Source organism: Castor canadensis, chromosome 6 (assembly GCF_047511655.1).
Source record: "Castor canadensis chromosome 6, mCasCan1.hap1v2, whole genome shotgun sequence".
NCBI classification, from domain to species: domain Eukaryota; kingdom Metazoa; phylum Chordata; class Mammalia; order Rodentia; family Castoridae; genus Castor; species Castor canadensis.
The window spans coordinates 131,684,801-131,711,392 of NC_133391.1; the positions used below are offsets into that span (position 1 = coordinate 131,684,801).

At 42.9% G+C, this 26,592-nt stretch overlaps 2 long non-coding RNA genes across 5 annotated transcripts in view; one reads left to right on the plus strand and one right to left on the minus strand.

Moving 5' to 3' along the window:
- The window catches only part of LOC141424198 (uncharacterized), a 154,987-nt gene that overhangs the window by 31,836 nt on the left and 96,559 nt on the right, over nucleotides 1-26,592 (minus strand). The gene's annotated exons all lie outside the window — the stretch shown is intronic.
- Nucleotides 12,030-13,953, plus strand: LOC141423930 (uncharacterized). The gene is made up of 2 exons (XR_012448696.1): nucleotides 12,030-12,099; nucleotides 13,582-13,953. It is a non-coding gene; the product is annotated as an uncharacterized lncRNA (long non-coding RNA).

Genomic DNA, 26,592 nt, shown 5'->3' on the forward strand with positions numbered 1-26,592 from the left:
TAGAACAATTTGGATTTGACTTCCAGCTTTGTCTACAGTTCCAGAGTAATTTAGTTTAGCTTCTTTGACCTTGGTTTCCTCATCCGTACAATGAGATGGTTGGGGCAGATGATCTTTGACCTAATAAGTCTGTGAAAAGTGAATTTTGGAAGCTCATCTTCACCTTCTCCAGTTACCAGCTGTGACTATGTGACTGGACCAAGAGGCACAAGCTGTCGAAACGTTTTAGGCTGAAGGGGAAGCACTCTGAAATGGGACAAGGGCACCTCATGTTGAAACCTAGAGCCAGTCAACTCACAGATGTTGGGCCAAACTTTGCTTTTCCCTCCTGTTCTCCCCTGCCCCCCACTGTTACTAGTGAGTCCAGGAGAAACTCACCTCACGACAAAAGAATCTGAAATCGACAACATATTGATAGGTAGTTTTATAAACAGTTGTGAATCAGATATTTGCCAATCTTTAAAATTATAATTCCTGTAACTGGATTTGTGGCACTGGTAGTCATGAATTTATTTGTCTGGACTCCAGGCCCTGTTTGGTCCACCAACATTTTTTAAGTATAAGTTTCTGAGCTTGGGGAATAGAAAATTCTTATTTTCCTATGTGCCAATTAAGAGTGGAGTCACTAATACTGTCTCAGGCACTGGATCTTCACCAAATTCTTTCATGTTGTAAATATTTTTCAATACTTCAGCCTTCCCCACCCCACCCCACAGTGGCGTACACCTGGTAAGCACTAGCTCCTCCCCGTCTGTCCCATGGCCCCTACTACCCTGACTCATGGTAGAAGAGCACAGTGACTCATGGTGACTGGCATGGATAGAGAAGATGGCTGCACTCATGGTCCATATTCACCATAATAACTTCTGTACTCATAAGACCATAGGTCATTTCAAATTGACATGGCTTCCCAAGTGAGGCTAGTGCATGTGTACACGTGCGTGTGCATTTGTGAATGTACATATCATGACCCAGAGCAGAACTGCTCAAACTTTAGCATGCAAGCAATGACCTGAAGGGCTTTGTTAAAACAGGTTGCTGGATCCCACCCCCAGTTTCTGATTCTGTAAGTCTAGGGTGGAGCCTAAGGATTTGTTTTTTTATTTTTTTTGTTTTTTGGTGGGACTAGGGTTTGAACTCAGGGCTTCATAGCTGCAAAGTAAGCACACTAGTGCTTGACCCATACCTCCAGTCCATTTTGCTCTGGCTATTTTGGAGGATGGGATCTTGAGAACTATTTGCCTGGGCTGGCATCGAACTTCACTCCTCCTATCTCAGCCTCCCAAGTAGCTAGGATTCCAGGCATGAGTCACCAGTGCTTGGCTAGGATTTGTATTTTTAGCAAGTTCTCGGGTGAGTCTGACGTTACCATACTCAACCAGACCTCCACACTCACCTAGAATCTCCAGTCTCTGGTGCTGCACAGACCATGGAAAAACAACACAATGTTTGGAAACCTGAAGTTAGTTTTTCAATCTGAGAGATATTCCTGGAGTCTAAACAGAGAATATGTATTTAAAAAAAAAATGGATGAGCCATCCATTTGTATTATTGCACTGTGTGTTTTCCTATGGTTCTATCTTTTTCCCTTATGCATTTCCAAGCTACTAACCTGATTGACCCTGCAGTGAAGTAGGTATACCCAAGGTGGAGTCACTAAAAGGACTTTCTCTAGCTATGAGTCTAAAAATCCTAGGTTACCTATAGGAGTCTCCAGGCTCTGAGGAGGATGAAGCAAGGGAGAACAAAGGCCAGCCTATCTATGACACAGGCTTAGCCTGTGCATTTTTCTTGGCTTGTTTCCACATTAACTTGTATTATTTTTAATTAACAGCTTTATTTCTATATTGTAAAATTCAACTATTTTATATGCATAATTCAACTGTGCTCCGTACATTTACAAAGTTGTACAACTACCTCCACCATCTAATTTTAGAACATTTTTATAACCCCCTAAAGACAGTCAAGCCCTTGTATAATCACTTGGCTTTCACTCTCTATCCTAGGCAAACACTCATCTTTTCTCTGTTCTATACAGTTGGCCCTCCTTAGCCAGACATTCAACCAGTAGTAACTGAAAATATTTGAAAAAAATTGTAGCTCTTTTCTCTTGTCATTATTCCCTAAACAGATAGTGTAAGGGATTTACACAAAATTTATAGTGTATTAGGTATTATAAATCTACAGGAGGAAATGCATAGGTTATATGCAAATATTGTGCCATTTTGTATAAAGCATTTGAGCAGCTGCAGATTTGGGGGTGTGTGTGTGGATACCAAGGGACTACTGTGAATGGAATCACAACAATATGTGTTCTTTCATGTCTGGCTCACCAATATTGTGTCCTTTATCAGTACTTCATCAAACACCAACTTTTATTGTATCTTTGCACACACTTCTTTCTGCTTGTACTGTAACTCTTACAGTCTAGGGCCTTGTTCTCACAGTGTAGTTGGACCAGTAGCATCAGCATTGCCTGGGAGATACTCCATGCAGGCCACCAATCAGGAGCTGCATTTGAGCAAGGTCCCAGGGGATTGTGGTGCACATTGCAGGTTGAAAAACACTGTCCCAGAGAAGCTCCTTATTTCTATGAGAACCTTCACACTAGCCTCCCTGCCTCCAGAGTCCCCACCAGACTACCCAGCTTACACTACTGCCTGGGATTATCCCTGATGCACCAATCTCTACACGCTGCCCACTTCTTAAGCCACCTAAGTGGCTTCCCATCCCTTCACTCAAGTGTGATACTCAACACTTTCTCAAACGGCCTCTTCTCTACTCACTGAAGCTTCTTATCATCAATGCTCCATCACAAAATATTAATTCCCAACCTGCTACACTCCTCACTCCTCTTTGACTACACAGAGGTCAGGCTCTTCTCCCAGTGTCTTACCAGACAGTCTTTCCCTCCAATCCACTCAAATATGCTCAGTTCAGATCTCATCCCTGCCTGCCCCAACCCACACAGAATCTTCTCCAATCTATAGATTTGCATTGCCCTTTACCTACTCTAAACCCTAAAAGTGCTTATTAGATATGGAATTCTGTGGCCACTCTTGAGCTGCTCAATGTGATGATGACACCTTATCCTATTTTGCTTATATAATCTGCATAACTTTCAAAGATGAAACAGAGAATATGCTCCTAGACGATAGGTTTTATTGCTATAGGTCATTGACTTGGTTTCTTGGACAACCCTGGTCATACAGAGGGCACTTCATAAATTCTCTAGGAATGAACACAAAGCCAGAGACAGAGTGACAAATTTCCCCCAGAGGGGCAGATCAACTCCACACGGGGGAACTGTGAAAGGGCAGGTAATAAAAGCAGAAATCCTCCACCTCTTATTGACATTTAATGAATACTGAAACAGATATTTTGTGTGTGTTATCTCAGGCATTTTTCACTAGAACTCCATCAAGTCAGCATTAGTATTCCTATTTACTCATTCCTGTGGATGAGGAAACTGAGGCTGAAAGAAATCACACCCCTCACTTGAGGCTGGTAGGTGTCAGAGCTGCGTGTTAAGCACAAGTTTCTGACTCTAACTGCTCTGCTGTGTCTCCATATCATGAAAGCAGTTCCACCACTGAAGGACTGGAACAGGACTTGGGAACCTAGGGTCTTGGAGGTCATGACTATTTTTCCAAGTCAGGAAGTGTTTCCACAGGCAATATTCCTGTTTTCATTGGAACGCTGATGAGAGTTAAAGTCACCCATGAATTTCCTCCTTTGCGTCAGAGAACACTCAAAGGGAACAGCCCAACGGATACAGATGGACTCCACCAGCTTCCTTGGCCAAGTTCTTCTCATTCTTTACTCATTGTAAGAGGCTCACTGGGTTGACTACTCTCTCTGAACATGAAACCTTTGCTGTAATTTTCCCTTGGAGTGACCAGGAGAACAAACGAGACACTGACACAGTCAGATGAGACAGAGGGCAAACTGCCTTATTCAGTCAGCTACCTTATAAGGGGTGATATACAGCTTGGTTCTACTGATTATCAATAACTTTTCAATGTCAGCAAGCTACTCAAGCCCTAAAATGTTTATTTCTTTATTTCATGATTATACAGGTATTGCTCAGCAATCCCCATTTCTTTCTATTGGTCCTCTTGTCATGAAACAAAAAAAGAAGAAAAAGAGGAAAACTTCCTACAGCTCACAGTTCCAAATACAATTTCCAGAAAGTCATTCCATTCCCTCAGAATGAAGTAGACTGGAGGAGCGTAGAAACTTAGAGTTAGGAGAGATGGCTGGGAAAATTCAGTTCTGGGATCTCCAGAGTGGTCCTTAGAGGATGGCATTCTATGAAGGTCCTAGCATGCCACCGTAGGATGTGGGAGTGTATTAGCAGCCTACTGCTCCAAAACAAATTACCATAAATTTAGCAGTTTAAAACAACACGTCTTGAGTAACTCACATTCTGTAGGTCAGGAATGTGGCATGGATCATGAGGGTGAAATCAACGTGTTGGCCAGGCTGAGTTCTCATCTAGAGACTCTCAGGGAAAGTTCACTTCCAAGTTCATTCTTTTTTTGATGGGACCGGGGTATGAACTCAGGGCTTTGCATTTGCAGTACTCTACTCCCTGAGCATACCTCCAGTTGATTTTGCTCTGCTATCTTGGAGATGGGGGTCTCACGAACTATTTGCCTGGGTGGTTTGGAAACGCAATCCTCCTGATCTCAGCCTCTCAAAGATCTCAGCTAGGATTGCAGGCATGAACCAACAATGCCCGGCCCCAAGTTCATTATTCTAGCCATAGGGTAGGGCTGTGGTCACTGTTTCCCTATGGACTGTTAGCAGAGGTTGGCCTCAGCTCCCGGAGGTGCCCATTCCTTGCCAAGGGGACCCCCATCTTCAAGGCATCAGCAATGTGTTAAATCCTTCTTGTGTTTTACATAATGGCTTCCTGTTTGGTCACCAGCCAGAATAAACTCTGTCTTATTAAAGAGTTCAGATGATTGTCAGGTCCACCTCAATAATTTCCTTGTCTTAAGTTCTACAGATTTGAAGCTTAAAATACATCTTGAAGATTCTTTCATAGTAGTACTTAGATTCACATTTGATTGATTAAATGGGAGAAAATGTGTTTTCACTGGGACTGGAACTCTTGAGGGCCACCTTAAACTTTTGAAAGCCACAGGAGAAATAGAAATGGGGTTTTCTTTCCCCAACTCATTTTAGTCAGAGTTGCGTTTTTTATTTATTTGGCTGTACCAGGGTTTGAACTCAGGGCCTTGAGTTGTAAGGCAGGTGCTCTACCACTCAAACTTAGAAGTTGTCTCATTTTAGTGGGTCCTATATTTCATGCTAGCTTTCAAATGCTACAGTGAATGGTTATTTATTGTAAATAATGCTTTGGCCACCCCTTCCTCTTTCTCCACTCCATGACCTACACTAAGTGTTTCATTAACAGATGAAGAGGCTGCTGCCCAGAGAGGTCATAGTGGGTCAAGGAGGCCTAGTTGATTGGTGGTGGACTTGCACTGCACAGCAGGCCTCTGCCTTCTGGCCCATGCCCTCCTGCAGCACCACATACAGAAGAGCGATTTCATCATTTCTCATCACCCAAGTGCTCTAAATGTCACACTGTCTTGATTACTCCTTTTTATGATCTCTGCAAGGTGGATATTATTATTATTATTATTATTATTATTATTGCTATGTAGTCTAATCCAAACCAGTGTAAGTAATTACATCTGAGTTGGAGTACTATGAAAAATTACTATTGACATTAGTAGGAGAGGTAATTAACTTACTGTTGGGGGTGGGTGCAATCCCTGGACACTTATATGCTTCATCACTCCCCTGAAGGGTTCTTCTTTCTACTCTGAATCCTTCCACGTGCAGTGTGAGGGCTCGCCACACAGCTCAAGAAATAGTGGAGCTGAGGTGGAGGTGTGTTTTGCAAGAAATGTAAAAGAACAGTGCATCCTGTGATCTTTCAGGGGAGTTCCACCTATGTCACATGGGTAGGCAGGCAGTGGCAGAACTAGCAAGCAGTCATTGGCATATTCCCACTGAGCTAAACTCCCAGCTTTCAATCACTCAAGGATTCCAATTAGCATCTGAGTAGCAGCCAATTGTGTGGCTTATGATTTTACAGACCTCTCTGTTTGCCCTGCCCTTTTACATGGTACTTTATCAGTCTTCAAGTCCACTTAGACCCAGCACATAGAAGAGGGAGTAGCTAGCATCTGGGGTTCTACTCTTGGGACTGTTGTTCAAATGTTGTTTGACTTCCTGTTTTAAGAGTGTTTCCTCAGTCATAAAGTGAGACATTGGTCACTCTCAGTACCACATAGCATTTGGAGATAATGGTGGACAAGCAGTTTTGGAAAATGTATTATTCTTTGAAGAAAGAAGACATTCTAATAGATGCCAGCTGCAATTTGAGTGATTTAAAAGTATTAGTCTAGTTTCATGTTTTGTTTTTCTTTTTAAGAATTCCATTGAGGGGTTGGGTTGCTTAGATAACCTTTTTGTTCTCCAAAGAAAGCCTGTGCATTGTGGAAACCAAGACTTGACCATTTAAGTAGATTAATCAGGCCACTGCACAGTTTTATCAGCAGACAGTACCAAAAACAAGCAGTGCTTATGCTGAAATGATGAAGATCACTTTGTCAACCATTCCAAGTGGCTTGAAGGGGTGAGGGGTCAGTGGCACCAGCTGAGGTAGGAAATGTGGGCAGAAGGCTAATCGTGCAAGGCCTTGTGTAGATCATGGGAGGAAACTGGACACTTTTCAAGAGGAACACAAAATAGTTTAAACAAATAATTGTTTTTCCTAGCAAGAGTGTAGGGGGCCAGTGTAGAGGGAATGGGGTCTCCTTCATCTGAGAGGCCTTGTTGGGTTGAAAAAGCTAATGCATCAACCTCAGGTCCCCTCTTACCATCTGCCACCATCTCCACAGGGAAGAGGGAGGGTACAGTGCGGCAAGGAGGTGCCTGGGGATATGTCCAGAGCCTCTGTATTGGAGTCTTTTGCTCTTATCACCTCCTGACTCCTGGGGCCTCTTCAGACCAGCTTCCCACACAAAGGGAAGAGGGAAGGACTGAACAGAGGTGAATGAAGAAACTCAGATGTACTGAGATGTACTTACAACAACTATTCCTAGCTCTCAAGGGAAATGAGAACCCCCCCTGCGGCAAACTGAATAAACACCTTGCATGTCTGAATCTCCAGCATCTGTGTTCATGTCACTTTATGTGGCAAAGGGGACTTTGGAAGTATAACCAAGGAATGCAAGGGGCCTTTAGGAGCTAGAAAAAAGCAATATGGATGCACCCCTCGATCCTCCAGAGGGACCCACCCCTGCCAACACCTTACCTTTAGCCCAGTGAAATTGACTTCAGTGAAATTGACTTCAGATCTCTGGCTTCCAAATCCTACCTGAAGGCACTTGTGTTATTTTAGACCTCTATGCTTGTGGTAATTTGTTGCAGCAGCAATAAGAAACTAAACATCCCCTTCCTAAGCTTTTCATCAAACTTGGCAATGGTTGGACTGGACTTCATTCATTCTTAGGTGAGCTCAATGTGTTAGGAACCAGAGACGGGTACTGAACTCTCCCAGAACTGTTCTTGTCCAGCTCAGTCACTTTTCTGTTGGAGTGGTCATGAGTAAGTCATGGCCCCTTGCTCACTCTCTTCATGTAGACAGGAGGTAACTCATACCTTGCAGGGTGATTGTGAGGCTTAAGGCAATGTGGTAAGGCTTGAAGGAGCCTCCTAGGCACAACTGGCCCTCAACATGGGACTGGGAAGCTCTGGGTCAGGCAGGAAGGGTGATGGTCTCTATTGCTAGGGGCAACTTGAACCTGAGTTGATATAGGTTAGTGTCTTCCAGGTGAAGGGTGGGGCACAATCAGGCCAGGTGTATGGTCTGTGATCTAATTTCACTGTACAGGACCATGCTTACCCAATCTCCATGATGGGGCTATGAGAGATTCATCTTTGTCCTCACCAGGCCAGCAAGGACATGCCAGCCTTGTTGTTTTGCAGCAGCCTGGGGCCCTGGGAAGAGGAGGGAGGGTGGGAAGACATGCAGAGGGCTCTGCATGGCCGTGCAACCCTGGTGTGGGTGGAGCAAAAAGCCACAGGCTAAGCAGGGCTTCAATTGTCTGCACCCCACCCTCACAGTGCTCTCTTCTCAAAAAACATGGCCTATTTGTGGGAAGGGGAAGGGGATTCCAGGCCTCTAGCTAACATCCTGGTAGACACTTGAGACAACACTTTGTGAAAGAAAAGAAAACACAAACAAAAATAAACAAGCAAAAAACCATTCTCTGAATACTACCTGAAAAACTGACTTAAAGTAAGTTTCGTGTCCAAGAACATATCACCTTGTCAGAAAAAACAAGTGCCATATAAGGAATTCCACTAACCAGACAGGGGAGGCTGATGCCCAGACACACCTTTTCTGCAGGTGACTCATCTCCAGGAAGGAGCTCAGTCAGAAACAAGAGCAGTTTGCTGTGTTCTACTCAGCCCAAGGCTTCTGGAAGGGAAATGCCCCTTCCATGAGACCTCCCCAGCTCTTCAGGGTATATATATATATATATATATATGGAGGTGGAGTTTGAGCTCAGGGCTTTGTGCTTGCTAAGCAGGTGCTCTACACTGAGCCACATCTCCAGTCTATTTTTGCTCTGGTTATTTTGGAGGTGGGGGTCTTGCAAACTATTTACCCAGACTGGCCTCAAACCAAGATCCTCCCAATCTCTTTCCCAGGTAGCCAGGATTAAAGGCATGAGCCAATTTTACTAATCCTCCAATGACAGCACAAATTTCTTTTACCTCCAAAATACAATTTCCCCTTAGGCCTGTGGTCAGTATGGAAAACCTAATACTGCAGTACAGAATCTTCCGTTGGGATGTCCCTGGAGTCCACAGACTTAAATAATATCACATATGAAGAAATTGTGTCTTATCAGGTGACTTGCTAAAGGTTATAGCTGAGTAGTGACATGTCAAGAGCCAGCTCTGAGCTCCACTATATCCTGGGTAGTGCTCTTGCTCTGCAACAAGCTAAGCCATGACTTTGCACCTTTTAGGCATCATTGCTAAATGAAGTAATATCTACTTGATCACATTAGCTAACGATCACCTAGCAAAGAACAGGTCCAAAGAGCCATATGCATTTTTGAGGCTGGGAAAGGGTTTGGCAGGGGACTATAAATGCAGAGGTAAGGGACAAGTTATGATTTAGTATACTCAGTGACCCCATCGCCACTCCCCAGGCACGGTGCCAAATCAGATTTTCCCCTTTTCTCCAATTCTTGGCATGAGCTTGTTGAGTGACTAACTTGCATTATCCTATTCTCAGGGCATTTTCTATTCTAATCACCCATAAATCAGTCCTATTCCAGAACTTCACACACACACACATACAAAAACCCAGGCATACCGTTCAACTGCTCCTTGCTTGGTTTATTGATAAAGTAAATTAAAACATTTAGAAACAGGCAAAAAAATCTAGTCTTCCCAAATTTTTCAGAGGAGGAAAGAACCTTAGGTACCATCTAGTTTACCTGACATAGTTTTGACGTCTGAATATCTTGAGGCTTCAAAAAGATTAAGACATCTGTCTATGACAGCACTTGTCCTTCCAGACTTTCAATAAGACTGTTCAACACAGAAGCCACTAACCTCGTGTGGCTACAGAGTGCTGATAATGTGGCTATCAAAACTGAGGAACTAAATTTGTACTAAGTGTGTTTGATTTGAATTGATTTGGATTTAAATAGTTACATGTGGTTACCATATTGAACAGCAGAGGTCTAATGTCACAAAGCTGGAGGCAACACTGGGTTGGTTTTAAATCTTTATATTTTTGCTTAAATTCTTGCATTTTCCCACTACCTTCACGCAGAGCTCAAAGTCAAGGTGGAGTTTCTTAAGTGCAGCGTGAGATTTACAGTGCTTCCAAGTGGGCAGTAGTGGTCAGAAGTATGTTGTGAGATGTCACTGGAGGATGGGGAAGAAGGTTCCTCTTTGTATTAGAAAACATGGGCTTCCCCAGGTGGGAGCAGAATAGAGACACTTTTCATTCTTTCCTCCCCAAGTGCCCAGTATGGACTAGGTGTGTGCTAGCCACCTGGTACTACAATGGTTACCTGGTATGTTTACTGATTCATTTTCCTAAAGATTAATGGTAAAAAGTGGCACAGAGTTTAGAGGTTAAAGAACCATTTAGCCCTGGTAAAACTCCCCAGGATTTTGGCAAATATTCCATGGGATGCCACAGAAACACCTGCCTGCGACAACTTTGCTGGGATCAGTATTGGCAGGGTGTGTACTCCCTCAGCCTTAGTATCCAGCCACTCAGACAACAGCTGGCTTCCTCCTCCATACCGTTTCCTTCCATGGATTCATCCTGGCTGGGAGGGTGATCACAGGGCCTGTTTTAGTTGATTTAAAGGTCTAAGTTCTATAAAAAAACAAGCCACAATACTACTATCACAAATGTGTAATGCAAACTTGCCCCATCCTTTCATGAGTGTCAATGAGTTTTCCATAGACTACCTTGAGAATAGGTATAATTTTAAGTTCTTGTTAAAGACTCTAAACTGTCTGTGTGTATGTGTGTGTCTGTCTTGTGCATTTAATAATGGCTAAGACGCAGATTTTTAAATAAATAGAGCCCAAAAGAGACATAAAGACACAAATGACTAAAATTCAAACAGAAGTGAGGTAAAAGATAGGTGTGCATTCAAGGATAGGGAAGCAATCCCTCTTGCTGAACAGAATTAGGATGAAAAAGTTGCCTTGAAGGTGCAGATGGAATATTCTGTCAGACAGATGGAAGAGGTAGAAAATTTCAGATGAAGAAAATGGCAGAAGCAAAGAATGGGAGGTAGGAGTGTTCAGGGTGAAATGAGGAAGCTGTACTACTGGATTGCAGCATGGAGACTCCTGACGGGGTAGTGATAGAGAACCAATCAGAAAGATAATCAAGGCCTGGTTGTCAGGCTAAGAAACTTGGTTTTAACTTTGTAGCTAATAAAAAGTCACTGAAGGTGGTGCCCTGGAATAATAAGATTAAGCTTAGTTAATGTGGATTTAATCTAGTGGCAGAAGAATGTTTCATGGTGGGAGAAGCTAAGGCTAGGAAACCAGTCAAGTGGCTATTTGTGTAGTCCTAGAAGAGGGGCCTATGTGCCTCAATAAAAGTCCTGACCAAGGAGAATGGGTAGCCACTCTGAAGCCTTTACCTGATTAGAAAGAGAGATGATGTAGCTAAAACCAGTGCAGAGATTCTAATCACAAATACCAAAGCTGTGGAGGTATCATCAAGGGAAACAGAGTAGCTGAGAAAAAAAGTTGGTTTAGGGAAAATCTGACCATCCCAATAGAAATACCCAGCAAGCACAACAAAACAGAAGATGGGCATTGTACTAGGGAAAAGGCAAGGCAGAGACATAGCTCTCAAAACTGTTGAGTTCATGGGAATTCATGAACAAGCCAAATGAGAAGATGTGGGGTGAGGATGATTCTTAAGAAATCGTAGGACTGGAGGAGTGGATCAAGTGGTAGAGCACTTTCCTGGCAAGTGTGAGGTCCTGAGTTGAAACCTCATTAGTACCAAAAAATAATAATAATAAAAGAAAAAAAAGAAAGAAATGGAGGAAGAAACAGATGAAGAAATGAAGGCTCGGGGAAAGAGTTGAAGAGCAAGTACCTCAGAGTCAAGGGCAGAGACAGTGTCCAGTCCTATGAGTCACTGCATCCAGATCCTGGAGATTCCTGGGTGAAGAGGACAACCATGGTCCTTACCTTCATGAAGCTTGGTGTCCAGTGAGAAAGACAGATGAAACAGGTAAACACAAAAACAGATAATTACAGATAATAACATAGGGGTTGGGGACATGGCTCAGTAGTACAGCACTTGCCTAGCATGTGCAAAAAGCCCTGGGTTTGATCCCCCGCATGGGAAATAAACAAAGAAAATGAAACAAAACACATGACAAAAGCCATAACAGAAATAGATTTTGTAATAGAGGATATTAAGAATGGGTAAGGTGTCCTTTTGGAGAGGTGAGCAGGGAAGATCTCTTCTGCAGCTGTCATTCCAGCTGAGTTGTGCAGGTAAGGAGTTGGGCAGGTTAGAGGAGCAGATGAGCTTCGAAGTAGAAGGAAGAGCAGATAAAGATGCCAGGACAGAAAAGAAATTAGCCTATTGGAAGTACTGGAAGATGACTGGGGTTACAGGGGCACAGAGACTGGGGAAGAAGAGGACAAGAGGTATAACTGGAAGGATAAACAGGGGGCAGATGATGTATGCTGTGTAATGAAATTCAGGCTTTCTAGTAAGAACACAGATCAACAGAATAAAATTGAAAAAAGAGAAACAGAGCTTGCAGGGAGGGAGGATTGAGAGAAGACCACTGGATTCAGTCACCAGGACTGGATTCAGATCTGGGACCCAACTAGTGGTCATCAGGGAGCAGAGGGAAGAGATGGTAGCTGCAGTTAGTTTGCAGAATTGAGGGAAATCAAGCGTCAGCAGACCCCTTCATGAAGAAATGTGGTGGTAAAAGTTTGCAAGGAGATAGGTTTTCCCTGGAATGTACCCCAGACCATACTCCTCCTAGACGCTCAGGTATATGTGCTGATAGTCACAAACCAATACTTGTTTGACTTACTGTAACTGAAATCATAAAGGAAAAAGTGGAATTCCCAGCCCCTGCTTAGATCTATGTCCAAGGTCCTCCAGGAAGGGCAAGTAGCAAGCCAGCATTCCTGTCTGGTGAAAAGACTGGGGCAGAAGCCACCAGTAGGGTTAGCCCATTTCTGGTGGTATGGCCAGCCTTTGAGAATTATAGCTGATGGCAAGGCCCAGGCTTTGGAAATGGATTGGGAAAGCCCCAGGCCTGGGTAGCCAGTTAGGGAAGAGACTGTGCCATCCCAACTGTCGCTTCACACAGTGTGTTTGACTCATGGGTGTTGACAATTGCAGTGTAATCTTAATTGCACTAGACAGCGTTTCATAATACCTCCTGTCAACCAATATTTTGTAAAAGCCATGAAGTTTTAATAGTTGGCTGCTTCAAGAGAGCTCTCAGCTTTTAAATCTAAGCTGAGTGAGATCGGGTTATAATTATAAGGGTTGAGAAGTGCTGGGGATACTATAAATGCCAAATAAAAAGAAATTCACTAACATGCAAGGCCTACTGGGGAGAGGCTCTGATTCAACCCTCTGTCTGCCGCCCTGGGTCTGTGAACTCCAGGACAAAAGGCAGGAACTTGGTCCCTAGTTGCGATGGCTTCCAGAGGAAGAGGAATGACCAACATTAGCCTTCTTTTCTCTCTGTGAGGCCCAGGTTTGCATGGGTTTGCATGGGGTTTTTGTGGGGGGATCCAGGGAATCCATGGAAAGGGTGGCAGGAAGCTGAGTTTCCCAGTGCCTGGATGGAGCAGTGTTTCTCAAGCTTCTTGTGCACCTTGTACCTGGCCTGTGCCTACACCAAACACATGAGGATCTTTACTATGGGACACAAGCTTCAGAACAGAAGAAAATCTCTGTGGCAGGCCAAATAATGCACCTCTCTCTCTCTCTCTCTCCAAAAGATAACTATGTCCTAATCCCTGGAAACTGTGATGTTATCTTCCATGGCAAAAAGAGCTTCATAGATGTGATTATATAAAGGATGCGGAGATGGAGAGATTATCCTGCATTAGCCAAGCGAGTCTGTGTGCTCTAAAGGCTCCTTATAAGAAGAAGAGCCAGAGCCAGGCACCAGTGGCTCACGCCTGTAATCCTAGCTACTCAGGAGGATTGAGGTTCAAAGCCAGCTCTGAGCAAATGCTTCTTTGCAAGACCCTATCTCAAAAGAACCCATCATAAACAAGGGTGGGTGGAGTGACTCAAGTGATAGAATGTCTGCTTAGCAGGCATGAAGCCCTGAGTTCAAACACTAATAAAAAAAAAAAAAAAAGAAAGGGGAGCCAGAGAGAAGAGAAGACCAGGTGTCAATAGAAGCAGAGATTGGAGAAGTACCTTTTGAAGATGGAGGAAGGGTCCACAAGCCAAGAATACAGGTGGCCTCTAGCTGAAAAAAGCAGGGAATGAGATGTTCTGCCCCTCCTCCCTCACAGCCTCCAGAAGGAATGCAGCTCTGTTGATACCTTGACTTTGGCCCAGTGAGACTGACTTTGGATTTTTGACCTCCAGAATTACAAGGGAATAAATTTTTTTTAAGCCAGTAAGTGTGTTATAATTTGTTACAGCAGTCCTAGGGAACTAATACCATCTACCTAAGTGATTCTGGTGACCAGCCAAAGGTAAGAATCAATGATGGGGAGCCTTGCTACTCAACATATAGACAAGGACCAGCAGCCTCTGTACCTCCAGGAAGGTTATAAGAGGCCAGGCCCCATTCCAGACCTGTTGAAGTAAATCTGCCTTTTAACAAGACTCTGGGATGATTTAAGTGTATACTTTTGTTTGAGAAGTGCTGAGTTTTAGAACAATGGTTTTCCCAGGGCAACTTAAAGATACAGATTCCCAGCCCAAGACATGTTAGCTTTAGAAGCTTCCCAGGTGACTTTAATGTGAGGCCAGGATGGGAACTTGTGGTCTAGGACAAAAAGTTTTCAGACTGAGTCACTAGGAGCGCTTATTCAGCATTGAGGATTCCTGAGCTCCATCTCAGGGTTCTGACTCAGTAATTCTGGGATGGAGCCTGGGAAGATATGTTATTGAGCAAATATCCAAGAGGCTGGGTTGTGGCTCTAGCAGTAGGGCACTTGCCTAAAAAGCCCAAGGCTCTGAGTGCAAATCCCAGTACTGCCAAAAAAAATAAGGTTGATCGTCCACACAAGTGTCCAAGGAACTCTAACTGCAGAAGTGAACATTCAGATCACCATTGGCTCTGTGGCTGCCTTCTCCTGTGCTCTGCTGTGATAGCCTACTTTCTCCCTCTGCAGCTGGCTCCATCCAGTACTTGCTCATCTTTCAGGTTTTTCTTTATTCTCTCTAAGCGGAAAAGCTATAGATAGGCCTTAAGAGGTAGATGGGTAACAGCCAGGAAGTGCTCTCACCATCATTTTTTTAAAAATTTCTTTAGCTATTTTTTTTACATATTGTAGCATCATTGTGATTAGATTATTCATCTCAGGTCCTGAAACATAGGCTTAGTGGTGGCAGAGGAAGCAACCCAGCAATGCAGCCAGGAGCCAGGGAGCAACCAGAGGTGGAGAGGTGTGAGCACACAGGCCTTGCCTAGCCCTGCCCTAGTTCTTGCTATCCCAGGTTCCATAACTAGAGCCTGATAAGCAGGCTACTGTACAGCAGAATGCCATGGTGTCTGTTCCCCAGGACGTTATTCTTACCATGCTTCCCCACTCAGTTTCTGCCAAGTATTATTTCATTTTATTTTCATTTGTCTTGAAAACAACCACCTCATCCAAAGGACCCATTTTAATGGTGGCATTTCAAACATGATGAACAAGCCTTACAAATCACATTTGTCCCAAACCTCACTTATTCTTGACTCACATTCTAGCCTTATACTTGTCCACTAAATATTTACAGCTTCATAATAATGTCACAGTGTTGAGCCCTGGTTCTGCCTTTAGGTTGTACGACACTGAGCAACTCAGCTGCCCTTCCTGAGTCTAGTCCTCTACCTGCTAAGTTGGGGTCATTGTACTTCAAAGGCTGGTATGAAGACTGATAGAGATAATATAGCTAAGACACCAAGTCCAGTACCTCAATAGCTGACAGGTATTATTATTAATGTAGATCATTGGTTTCATTGACTTTCCATTGTTGTGAAAAATACATGAGATAAATCAACTTAAAAAAGAGGAAAGGTTTATCTTAGCTCATCGTATTAGAGGTTTTAATCTAAGGTCATTTGATCCCATTGCTTTCAACCTATACAGGCACAGCAAGTCATGTCAGACTATGTGGCAGAGGAGGCCAGCTCACCTATGGTGGCCAGGAAACAAAGAGAAAAAGAGAAAGTAGCTGGAGTTCCCAATACCCCTTCAGGAACACAGACTAATGGCCTTTCACGAGGCCACATCTCTTAAAGATTCCACCATTTCCCAGTAGTGCTGTAGGCTGGCAAGCAAGCCTTCAACATGTAAGCTGTTGAGTCTTATGTATTTCAAACCATAGCAATCATTATGCTGGATGTGGTTCAGTCAGGTGAACGAGAGGAAGGTTCAGATCCTGAAGTGCTTTCAGAGGCGGTTGAAGTGAAGGGAGGGAGTCTTCTAGACTTCTAGAGGCTGGGTGTAAAATTCAGAAAATTTATCTGAAATTTGGAAACAAATAAAAGAGACTACCAGGGATCTGACTTGGGTATTATTTGAGCTATTTCACAGCTCTAGAAGAAGCCTACCTTGTAGGCTTTATCTGCTAAAGATGCAAATAATTTCTGTCCAGTGGAAAAAACAACCCCAAAGCCAGCTTATAGTTTATGTCCCTGATGGAAATTAATCAGTTTCATATCTAACTCAGCAATCTTATCCTAATATTGCCTATACATTTTTTATTCATTTATTCACATGTGTGTATATTGTTTGGGTCATTTCTCTCCTCTGCCCTCCTCCTCCCCCCTGCTTGCTTCCAGGCAGAACCTGTTCTGTGCTTTTCTCCAGTTGTGTTGAGGAGTAGAAATGAGCAATAATAAGAAAAACATAGCGTTTTTACTAGTTGAGTTAAGGGTAGCTACACAGAGATTTCTAGCACTGCTTTCATGTACAAATGTGTTACAACCCAGATTGATTCATCTCTAACTGATCTTTACACTGGTTCCTGATCCCCTTCTCATGTTGACCTCTGTCACTTTAAGGTTTCTATATTAGTTCCTTTGGAGGGGGACATCAAACGCTTTCATGTTTTGGGTTTTCTACCTATCCCCATACCTCCTGTATATGTTCTCCCCTTGTCATGTGACCCAAGCACTTCCACATTGCTATATTTGCCATAGATCTAAAGACTGCATATGAGGGAGAACATATGATTTTTGGTCTTCTGAGCCTGGCTGACCTTGCTCAGGATGATGTTCTCCAGTTCCATCCATTTACTTGCAAATGATAAGATGTCATTCTTCTTCATGGCTGAGTAAAATTCCACAGTGTGTAAATACCACATTTTCTTGATCCATTCATCAGTACTGGGGCATCTGAATGTTTCCATAACTTGGCTATTGTGAATAGTGCTGCAATAAACGTGGGTATGCAAGTGCCTCTGGAGTAACTTGTGTCACATTCCTTCAGGTATATCCCCAAGAGTGGGATTGCTGGATCATATGGCAGATCTATGTTTAGATTTTTAAGAAGCTTCCAAATATTTTTCCAGAGTGGTTGCGCCAGCTTGCATTCCCACCAGCAGTGTACAAGGGTTCCTTTTCCCCACATCCTCGCCAACACCTGTTGTTGGTGGTGTTTTTGATGATGGCTATTCTAACAGGGGTGAGGTGGAATCTTAGTGTAGTTTTGATTTGCATTTCCTTTATGGCTAGAGATGGTGAGAATTTTTTCATGTGTTTTTTGGCCATTTGAATTTCTTCTTTTGAGGAAGTTCTATTTAGTCCAGTTGCCCATTTCTTAATTGGTTCATTGATTTTGGGAGGGTTTAGTTTCTTAAGTTCCCTGTATATTCTGGCTATTAATCCTTTGTCTGATGTATAGCTAGTAAATATTTTCTCCCATTCTGTGGATGGTCTCTTTAGTTTAGAGACCATTTCTTTTGTTGTGCAGAAGCTTTTTAATTTATGAAGTCCCATTTGTCCATTCTTTCTCTTAGTTGCTGGGCTGCTGGGGTTCTATTGAGGAAGTCCTTGCCTATACCTATTAGTTCCAGAGTGTTTCCTGCTCCTTCCTGTACTAACTTCAGAGTTTCGGTCTGATATTAAGGTCCTTGATCCATTTTGAGTTGATACTGGTATAGGGTAATAGACATGGATCTAGTTTCAGTTTCTTGCAGATTGATAACCACTTTTCCCAGCAACATTTGTTGAAGAGGCCGTCTCTTCTTTATCGTATATTTTTGGCCCCTTTGTCAAAAATAAGGTGGGCATAGTTGTGTGGATTCATATCCAGGTCCTCTAGTCTGTTCCACTGGTCTTCATGTCCAATGTTCTTTAGAGTATTAATTGGGTAAAATATTTGACAGACATTGCTTTTATATTTGAATGTAGATCATTTCACCATTTTGAAAGTGTCTGCTAATCTGGTTTGTCCGAAGCTTGAGTCCTTGGGAATATCAGTTCCAAGGAGGTCTGATCTGCATTCCATGTTATAGCTGTGCTTTTCCTCTTGGAACACGCACAGGAAGGAAAAGGTGAAGAAGACATGGAAAGACAGGAATATTTGTACTTTGACTTTACATTATAATTACAGTTCTCACATTCTTATTTAATCCCAAAGGACTTTATGCATATTGTGACAACATTAGTTGTACTTAGTGTATATCATAGCTAGATATTTATATGTCGCCTCTCCATTGAGTGATGAGCTTTGTGGTTATGCAAGTGATTATCTCTCATGCATTTTGAGCTTCTAGCATCTAGCATAGATGCACTTAGAGGCAAATAAATATCTAATTGAAATGAACCAGGGGCTGGTGGAGTAGCTGAAGCAATAAGAGTGCCTGCCTAGCAAGTGTAAGGCCCTAAGTTCAAACCCCAGTGCTGCCAAAAAATAAAAAAGAAATGAGCCAAACTGTCCATATTCTTGCTAATTGAAATGTGTTCATGGCGCAGAAGCCTCAGCATCAGCCAGGAGTGGTCAAAATGCAGACTAGACTCACTGAATCGGGATCAGCATTTCTATAAGATTTCTGAGTGATGTTGTGTACCGTTTCAGACCATTATCAGCTTGGAGACAGTGGTTCTACCCTTAGTGATAAATGAGATAAGGCAAAGAAAGTTGATGTGATTGTGCCATGAGTGCAAAATTGACATCTTTACCTTCAAAGTATGGTTACTAAGTGGGAAAGAGTATGCTTCTTAGGTAGAATTCCAGTTGGGTGGATAAAATCTTTGGCTTTTTGGGGGACAGAGCCACTAAGTTTGGTTTGGCAGGAGGAATGGTTCATTCTTTGAGTCCAACTTATCAACCGAAGGTGTCTCTGCCCTTCTAGATTCTAGCTTGGGTCCACCAGACTTTCCTCACTAGGAGATTGTAACTAAATTTCTGTTGGCTCAGAGCCCAAAACAGCTGAAAACATGGGTTATCCCTGTGTGAAATCATCATGGTTTAATCATAAAATTTAAATCTCTATTTGTCATATCCAGGGCTTAAATTGTCAGGGTTATTTGTCCAATATTCTTAAGCCAAAGACAAAGAAAGAAAGACAAGCAGAAACTTTCAGGAAATCTTAGCAACAACATCTTTAAAAGGAGAGGTGGCTAAAATGCAGGATATAGTGCAGGTATGGATCTAGTGCTATGAACAGGGATCTTCAAAAAATATTTGCAAAGAGATTTAGCCTCATTATTACAAAGTAATGATTTTTTTTGTGTCTGAGCCATGCGTCAATCCTTCCTAATAAATACCCAAGTCTGTCTATGAAAGAATGAGACTTTTATTGATTTTCCTGGCACAAAGATTGAACAACTTTCAACTTAGGAAGAATCAGCACAGGAGAGTCCCTTGCTAAAGGGAAGCCCATTTCATGCAGGGTCTACAAACCCAGACACTTTCACTGGCCAGCAAATGAATCAAATGTGAGAAAGCCAGTCAGCTGGATGCGATTAGGAGTGGTTAGCACCATGGGAACAAGAAAAAGAAGGCTTAGAAAAGTTATTCGAATTCACAGTTTTAAAACACCATTGGGTGAAAACAATCTGAAGGCAGGATTAGGTTTATTGATTTATATTTCAGAAATCCAAAGCTCAACATTTTCTGCCTAAGATTATACAACTCTAACTTATCCATAGAAATGTATACTCCAGCTCTGGCCATTCCTCATGTTTCCCATGACGGGGACATTCAGATTATATTTGGATATACAGGTGTGTGTGTGTGTGTGTGTGTGTGTGTGTGTGTGTGTGTATACAATGCAGTGAACAAGTCACTTCTTATTGGAAATTATCTGGCTGCTAACAACTAAAAAGCAGCAACTTTATTTTTTGGAGGGGGATTCACATCTTTTATTTTTAAATTTTTTTTCATTATTTACATTGCCTTCATCGTCAATCTCTCTCAATCCTTCCTGCCCCATTTAAAGCAATTGCAAGAGGTTTTTTTGTTCTATTTCATATATGTATACGAAGCCCATCAACCATATTCCCTCACCTTCATCTCCTCCATTCACCCTACCCCCTCCCACCAGTACCCCCCACACACGGTACCTATTTTACAGTCCTGTCTTTCGTTATTAATACTTAAGTTGATGTACAAAAGGATTTCTCAATGTATCCCCGCTGTGGGTGTACTTTACTTTGATCTATTTAACCCTTTCCATTACTTTCCCTACCCCTTTACCTCCCACCCCCCATTTTTCAACAGCTTTCAATACACATCCTTATATCCTCTACCTTCACAGAACAACTTTAAACCACACAGTACTGCAATGAGTGAGTAAAAACCAAATGCATCCAGCTGCCTTTTCTGTTCTGGCATGGCTTTTTACAAGGCTATAAACAATTGTATTTACAGGTCTTGGATGTTTTTGAATATAGTAATAAAATCTGTATGTTTTAAGAGAAAGATTGCTGAGTTTAAAATTTAATTGGTTGGTTAGTTAGAAAGACTATGTTCTACAGAAAGAGTGACAATTAGTGACTGGGCTTATACTCTGGTCAGCATGTTCTGCCCTAGTTGAAGCCAGAATGCACCACAAGACTTCTCTCAGACTGGAGTTTAACAGAATGAACCTGGATTGCTGCATCTAGCTTCCTGCTCAGTTATGCCCAGAGGGCATCCCCTGCCAGTTTTCTTCACGCCACCTCAGACATCAGCAATTGCTCTTCTGTGAGAAGATAGACAAAGATAGGCAACCAAGCCAGTTACAGCTCTTTCAAGTCTGCCTCCCATAGTAGCACATTTGTTCAGTGGACATGCGTATTCTCTGTTTAGTGTTGTTCCCCATTTTACAGATGAGGAAACTGAAGTTTACAGAGTTAAGTAACTTGCTCATGTGGTTGGGATTGGAGTCCAGATCTGCCTGCCTTCACAGCCCAAGCTTTTAGGCACTATACTATACTCTCTGCTCTCCGCCAACCATCCAAAGACAAACTTGACTTACATAGTCCTTGTTTGTTTGCTTCTATATTTTCTATCAATGAATTAAAAACAGCAGTCTTTTGCCAGGACTTTGAGTTCCAAATCTGGGGGATGCTGACCTTTTTCCTAGACATAAGTGGAGGTGCTAGTATTTTATTTACCAAGAACAAATGCTTTTTAAAAAATCAGTTTTACTAATGAACCAATAAAGAAATGGGCAAGTGAACTAAACAGAACTTTCTCAAAAGAAGAAATTCAAATGGCCAGAAAACACATGAAAAAATGCTCACCATCTCTAGCAATAAAGGAAATGCAAATTAAAACCACGCTAAGATTCTACCTCACCCCTGTTAGAATAGCCATCATCAGCAACACCACCAACAACAGGTGTTGGTGAGGATGCGGGGAAAAAGGAACCCTCTTACATTGTTGGTGGGAATGTAGAATAGTACAACCACTCTGGAAAAAAATTTGGAGGCTACTTAAAAAACTAGACATCGATCTACCATTTGATCCAGTAATACCACTCTTGGGGATATACCCAAAAGACTGTGACACAGGTTATTCCAGAGGCACCTGCACACCCATGTTTATTGCGGCACTATTCACAATAGCCAAGTTATAGAAACAGCCAAGATGCCCCAGCACTGACGAATGGATTAAGAAAATGTGGTATCTATACACAATGGAATTCTATGCAGCCATGAAGAAGAACGAAAGGTTATCATTTGCTGGTAAATGGATGGAATTGGAGAACATCATTCTGAGTGAGGTTAGCCTGGCCCAAAAGACCAAAAATCATATGTTCTCCCTCATATGTGGACATTAGATCAAGGGCAAACACAACAAGGGGATTGGACTATGAGCACATGATAAAAGCGAGAGCACACAAGGGAGGGGTGAGGATAGGTAAGACACCTAAAAAATTAGCTAGCATTTGTTGCCCTCAACGCAGAGAAACTAAAGCAGATACCTTAAAAGCAACTGAGGCCAATAGGAAAAGGGGACCAGGTACTAGAGAAAAGGTTAGATCAAAAAGAATTAACCTAGAAGGTAACACCCACGCACAGGAAATCAATGTGAGTCAATGCCCTGTATAGCTATCCTTATCTCAACCAGCAAAAACCCTTGTTCCTTCCTATTATTGCTTATACTCTCTCTACAACAAAATTAGAAATAAGGGCAAAATAGTTTTTGCTGGGTATTGAGTGGGGGGAGAGGGAGGGGGCGGAGTGGGTGGTAAGGGAGAGGGGGGGGCAGGGGGGAGAAATGAACCAAGCCTTGTATGCACATATGAATAAAAAAAAAAATCAGTTTTAGAAGCTGTTCTAGTGAGCCACTAGAAATGGGTGTTTTGCAGTACCGGTGTCTGTAAAGCAAAAATTTCAACAGACAAATCCCCTTGTTCCACTGACTTTAGTTTTAAATTCAGAGCCACATTCCCAGAGGCTAGAATGCAAAAGTCCAATTCTCTACTCACTGGGTTGAAAACTTTTGGCAAGAACTGGCCAAGTGACCTGGCCTGGCCCAGGGAGGGCAGAAATCAGAAAGTTACCCAGTCCTTTCCCAACCCAGAGCTCCTTTCCCTGGCAAGTTCCTTCCTGTCCTTCACCTTTTCCTGCCCTTCACCACACTTGTCAAGATCGCCAACTGTGCTTTACTAACTCTGAGCACTGTTTCCCATGTGTCCATCTACTTCACTGGCTAACTGAATGATGGAGCAAAGACTGTATGACCACACTGTGATCACCTCCTGCAGGTATATTCTACTGGGGAAATTCTGGATTCCAGACTCAATGCCATCTTAAGAACTCTATTATTTTGAATACCTCTAGATCAGATTTACCTCAAGTAAGATATTTCTTTGAAATAATAGAGAATTTAGAATTAAAATTTGCCATTACTTTAATTAAATTCAAATTGTGGGGGATTAATTCTAAGTATGTTTGGAGGGGGCTCAGAAAAATCAATAATACTTAATAAATAAAATAATAAACATCTGAATAGTTGGGCTATCTTTTAATTGGTCTATCACATCTCTGTAGTTCAGTTTGAACACTTTCCCCCCTTTACTCTGCCCTTCCTACTCCCAGAGCAAATAAACTTAAAAAGAAAGAAAAACAGAAAGGAAGGAAGGAAGGAGGAAGGGAGGAAGGAAGGAAAGAAGGGAGGAAGGGAGGAAGGGAAGAAGGGAAGAAGGGAGGAAGGGAGAAAAGAAGGGAGGAAAGGAGGAAGGGAGGAAGGGAAGAAGGGAAGAAGGGAAGGAAGGAAGGAAGGAAGGGAAGGAAGGGAAAGAAGAAGAAGAAAGAAAGAAAGAAGAAAGAAAGAAAAAGAAAGAAAGTAGGGAGTAGAGATGTCCTTGCCTATTCTACTTGGAAATACAGCCATTATGACAGAAGGACAGTAAAGTGGGTTGGATGTGCCAGAGCTTTCTGTATAAAAGTGGAAAGAATATTGTGCAGTGAATAAGGCACAGATTTCAAAGAGGCTCGGAACTACCTCTTGCTAGCTGTGTGACCTTGGGGAACCATTTTAAGGTCTCTGAGCCTGTGTGTTACCTTCTGCAATGCTAGAGCAGCAGTGTCTGCTGCTAGGGTAGTCATGTGGGTTTGAAACTGCTAGCACACAGCAGTTGCCCACTGATTGCTATTCTTAGGAGAACTTAAACACATACAAGTAATTCTCAAAATCAAAGTGTCGGCAAAATCCAGCGGTGCTTGTTCAGGGGTGTATTTGAGCCCCTCAGTGAGCACATTTGTATCCCCTCCTCTGCGGGCGATCTTTAGCATGAGTAGAGAGTAATAAGGGCCTGCTTCATTCTTTCCTTTTTCACCTTCCCCCCAGGAGCTTTATGTGGTGGGCTGGCTCAAGGCCATGCATGATGGTGAAATAAAAGAACTGAAGGGAATTTCCTTTAAATGTCAATACATTATTAAGTGCCAGAGAAAAATGTATTCCCATTCCCAAATGAAGGCCCAAGGACTCCCACAGGAGGCACGTGACTCAGGACCGTTTTAACATTCAATATACTGTTAAAAGCAGAAAGAAGTTTTATTCCGATTGCTATCCCTGGGGAGTCAGCATCATGACGCTTTGGGCCACAGGAATCTTCAAGTCTAGTCGTATAGAAGAGAAAAAGCCTGCCAGGTGCCAGACAGGAGCCAGCCAGGGCTGCCAAGCATGGCCTTGCCTCATCTCAGAGTTGGCATGACCTCCTCTGGTTGGGGGGGAATGGTGGTTACCAAGATGGGTGGGGATGAGGTGTTGTAACCCAATGCCATGAGTTTCCAAAACCCCAAACAGTTGTCAAATACGAATGACAAGCACCGCAAAATGCAGCTGTCTCAGCTCCCACCCACATGAAGCAGCGTGACTGCCGTGTCCCTTCAGGCTCCCTGGCAGAGCAGCAGCAGCCTCTGTTTGCCTGGGGCATCTCAGCAGAGAAACACTGTTCTTCTTTCTTTCTCTCTTTCAGTGGCTGGATGCTTTTCTGGCTGAGCCACAATAGAACAAGCTGACTAAATAAACTGAAACCTGGAGAGACACCTCCATGGCTAAAGGCAACAAGCCATGGTACATAAGGAGACAGACAGATGAAGAAGGAAATTTCTTTCTTTGTCTTACTATTGCATCTTCCCAATGATCAGTGCTGTTTGGAACAACAGCCATTATAACAGAGGGACAGTGTAACAGGCTAGATGTTTCAGAGCTCTGGAGAACCACACATCTAGTTAACTCAGAGGGTGCACCTTCAGTCTCTAAACCATAGTGATTTAGGTGATAAGTTAGTTATAGGGTCTCCTTAGTTATGGGTCATAAACCATTGGGTTTATGAGCCTCTGTTGATTGGTGGGGAGTCAGAATTAAGGTAGAAATAGACAGAATTTGGGTTGGGTTTAGGAGCTAAAATAATTTCTTAGGCCAATAGCAACCAAATTGAATTATTGTCAAAGAATGTACCAGGCTCGGTTCCATTGGCATCGACCTCAGCCTGGTAAAGAGGGCCAGTAGCAGGACTGGCTAGAGAGTGGACAACTTGCAGCATGTGTTATGGTTTCAAGGGATCCATTGGGTTTGCAGCAGGATATCAGGCAATGGCTAGGGCTAGATAGAGTAGGATTTCCCTTGGAATGAAGGTCAGTAGGAGCCAGGCATGGCGGCACACATCTGGATTCCCAGCACTTGGGAGACTGAAGCAAGAGGATGGTGAGTTTGAGGCCAGCTTGGCCTGCACATGAGGCCCTGTTTCAAAAGAAAAAAATAAATAAAGTCAATAGGAATCAGGCTGGGGTTATGCCAAGGAAGCAAGGCAGATTCTTCATGTAAGCATGAAGTGGAAAAAAGCTTCAGGTCAGTGGGCATGTGATTCCAGAGGGCTCACTCCAGTAGTCACCTGGGTACTCATTCCAGGGGCTTACCTATGTTGCTGCATCAATCCTTCTAGTAGCCTCATGAAGTGGGTGTCATGTCCTGGAAAAAGTGAGGTATCCAAGGCTCAGAGAGTTCAAGTGACCTGCCCATGCTTCTTGAGCAGGACTCTGATCACTCTGAGTGAACTCTGTGGTCTTTCTCCCCATCACACTGCTTGAAAGATAAAGAGTTGTTCAGGCCAATGACATGGAGAAGGTCATTGGTGCAGAGTAATCAGAGAGCATGATGCCTTTGACTGGGAAGAGAAAGGACTTGGGTATGTCTGTGGCAGAAGTGTATGGGAGAGACTGAGATGACGTGAAGGGCAAGTCAAACTGTGACAGAGTTAGACTGTACTCCGTAGGCAAGGGAAAGAAGTAGAAGAGAGTCAACATCCAATTCAGGTTCTAGAAGGTGTATTTTGGCAATAGGGAGGTGGCTGAACTCTCAGGGAAGGGAGAAGGTGAGAGAACAGGAGACCCCTTAAGAGACCAGTCTACAGAAGAATCTTTCAAATGTGTGAATAATAAAAACCTTGGAAATTTCCCTACTGTTCTCTGGATAAAGTAGAAGTTCCTTGGCAAACCCCATAAGGCCTTCATGCTGCCTTTCCTGCCATCTGTCCTGGAGCTCAGTTAGCCACCCATGATTCTTTGAACACTTGCTATTTTCTTTGCCTACAGTGGCTTCCTCAAGCTTGACAAACTTATTCTCAAGGTTCAAGTTCCAGGTCCAATGTTATCCCAGATGGGAAGGCTTCCTATATTAACTGGCAGGATTGGCCTGCTTCCCTCACAGCTCTTCAAAGATGCCTTTATGAAACTGGTCTTCCTGAGGTTTCATAATGGCTCTCCTTATCTGTTTCTGAGCCTATTGAAGGCAGAGATATGACTGGCTCATCTTTGATTCCCAAAGATTCCATCTTTAATACTTTGCATGTAGAAGATACTTCCTAGCCAGAACCCTGGATGCTAGGAGAAAGAG